Source organism: Labeo rohita, unplaced genomic scaffold (assembly GCF_022985175.1).
Source record: "Labeo rohita strain BAU-BD-2019 unplaced genomic scaffold, IGBB_LRoh.1.0 scaffold_1016, whole genome shotgun sequence".
NCBI classification, from domain to species: Eukaryota; Metazoa; Chordata; class Actinopteri; order Cypriniformes; family Cyprinidae; genus Labeo; species Labeo rohita.
In genome coordinates, this window is record NW_026127138.1 from 1 (window position 1) to 3,303 (window position 3,303).

A 3,303-nucleotide genomic window follows, 5' to 3' on the forward strand; every position below is an offset into this window, starting at 1 on the left:
AATTAACAATTATTATTGATTACCAATTTGAATGAGTACATTATAACAAAAACAATACCTTAAAAATGAAAAGAATTAGATTTTTATGATCTGAAATTTCTTAAACTGGGTGAACCCCTGTAATCTTTTGTCCAAGGATCCAGCAGACGTTCAAACAACCAATTGATTTCATCAGAGATTGCGGAGAGTCACGTCCAGACGTCAGTTAACGTTATTCTTTTTAGCGTGGCTTTGGCTTAAAAGCACGAGTGATTAAGCTTATATAAGTGGGCAGCGATGTGTAGATCAGCTGAATCAATCTGCTGTTAAAAATGAACCTTCCATTCATCATATCATCATGCAAAACTAAGAATTAGAATAATCGTAAACGACGATCGGGTGCGGTTATCTAAATCAGAGAAAAATACAGGTGCGGGTGGGTGGCGGGTGGATAATTTATTTGAAGCTGCGGATTCGAGTGACGTTTGAGCTCATCCGCGCATCTCCAGTGCGCACATAAACCCGTCGGCTTTCAAGTAGCCTACTGGACAAGACTTTCGTGATAATGCATCGAGTCAGTGACATTCCGTCAACTGTCTCTGTACTCGAGGGACTCGGGATATTGTCCGAGTCAAGTCCAAATAAAAATGCATCCGAGTCCGTGACAAGTCCGAGTCGCCTAAAAATTGTACTCGAGACCGGACTCGAGTACCCCAACTCTAGCTTGAACATAAATAAATCGTGTTCATTTAACACTTAAAATATGTAGCTTGTATATATATAAATTACGTTCATTTAACATGTATAAATCATGTTAAGTAAACATAACTTAATACGTGCAACCGATGTACTTTTTTTTTTTTTTTTATGTAAATCCAACAAGTGTTTTTTTTATTTTTTTTTTCAGTGTAGTTCTGATTTTCTGAAAGATATATATATATTTTTTTTGTATCTTGGGAATACAAACATTTGAGAGGCTGTGGGGAGAGGCAGGGAAAGTGTAGGTCTCATTTCTTGTTGAATGTTGAAAGGGCGTTTGTTGTGAATATTTATATCTGGTAACTTTGTACATACATTCTTGGTTTTGCTTACAGGCAGCATTTAAAAACTACATGGCCACCTGTAGTGGGAAATTGCTCACCGTCAGATAAAAGTTGTCTTATTTACAGATAAGATTTCACTTATATAAAAAATCTAAAGGGAAATGCCTGTTTAAAAGTTGTTGTTCAGCATTAGCTTATGATGATTATGTTGAAGTCTTACGAATTGAATTTTTACACTTTTCACAATCTGTATCTCAGGGGATACATTACCCTTTTAGGAGTATCAGGTGTTGAAATATGTTGAAGAATGTGTTACACAACAGTTTGACGGTTTCTAACTTGTTCCACTCAGTAGGTGTTTCTGAGTAAGTACAGAAAAGATGCAGGTATGTAAAAAGACATTTCTTAGGAAAAATGTCAAGAGACTTACTGTACTGTACTTTACATTTGAGTACAGAATACTTTCAATATCATTATGTTGCTCTAAGTCACTTAAACACACATTTAACTGCATTTAACACATTTTTGACGCATCAGTGTTTCTCCGAACTGTTCAGGTTTACTTAAGACAAAACCGACTTCATTTACATGAATAGTCTCCAATACGAGCATGTGTGTAGCAATAACAGAACATATTAAAAGCGAAAGAGTTGAGTGTGTGCACACTAGTAATGCGCGGCTGGCGGTTATATCCGCAGGTCGGGTAATAAAAAAATGCATTTTGATTATTTGCGGGTGGGTCGCGGGTGGATGAGATGAATCAATAATGAGGCAAATATTGACTACATTTTCTAAAACATGAACCTGTTCTAAATACTATTTTCAGGCAAACGATTTCATATTTGTGTGTGTGTCTGTGTGTTCACCTGTTCGAGAAGTTGTGACAGAAAAAAAGACGTTCCAGATCAAGTTTGAAGGGAGTTACGCCTGTGTTAATGCTATTGAGTAGGGTAAGATTTAGTGGTGTAGTGCAGTACCTGCGGATCCCCATTTTTTAATCCGTCGGCTTAGGGTATACCCACTTCTAAATTCCCTCTGATGTGCATCATTCAGTAGTGTCCTGCATTAGCCAAAATCATGACAGGCCACCATTTCTAATTCAATCGTATGTGAATAAATACCAATATTCTCTCAAAACACATAGTAAAGACGGTAGGGAATGTGGCGCCGGCTTCCTTTGAAATATGCTTGATGATTGCGCCCGTGCCTGCTCCGTCCGCGCCAGCACCACATTTGCCAAGTAGTAAAATTAACAATTATTATTGATTACCAATTTGAATAAGTACATTATAACAAAAACAATACCTTAAAAATGAAAAGAATTAGATTTTTATGATCTGAAATTTCTTAAACTGGGTGAACCCCTGTAATCTTTTGTCCAAGGATCCAGCAGACGTTCAAACAACCAATTGATTTCATCAGAGATTGCGGAGAGTCACGTCCAGACGTCAGTTAACGTTATTCTTTTTAGCGTGGCTTTGGCTTAAAAGCACGAGTGATTAAGCTTATATAAGTGGGCAGCGATGTGTAGATCAGCTGAATCAATCTGCTGTTAAAAATGAACCTTCCATTCATCATATCATCATGCAAAACTAAGAATTAGAATAATCGTAAACGACGATCGGGTGCGGTTATCTAAATCAGAGAAAAATACAGGTGCGGGTGGGTGGCGGGTGGATAATTTATTTGAAGCTGCGGATTCGAGTGACGTTTGAGCTCATCCGCGCATCTCCAGTGCGCACATAAACCCGTCGGCTTTCAAGTAGCCTACTGGACAAGACTTTCGTGATAATGCATCGAGTCAGTGACATTCCGTCAACTGTCTCTGTACTCGGAGGGACTCGGGATATTGTCCGAGTCAAGTCCGAGTAAAAATGCATCCGAGTCCGTGACAAGTCCGAGTCGCCTAAAAATTGTACTCGAGACCGGACTCGAGTCCGAGTACCCCAACTCTAGCTTGAACATATATAAATCGTGTTCATTTAACACTTAAAATATGTAGCTTGTATATATATAAATTACGTTCATTTAACATGTATAAATCATGTTAAGTAAACATAACTTAATACGTGCAACCGATGTACTTTTTTTTTTTTTTTTATGTAAATCCAACAAGTGTTTTTTTTATTTTTTTTTTCAGTGTAGTTCTGATTTTCTGAAAGATATATATATATTTTTTTTGTATCTTGGGAATACAAACATTTGAGAGGCTGTGGGGAGAGGCAGGGAAAGTGTAGGTCTCATTTCTTGTTGAATGTTGAAAGGGCGTTTGTTGTGAATA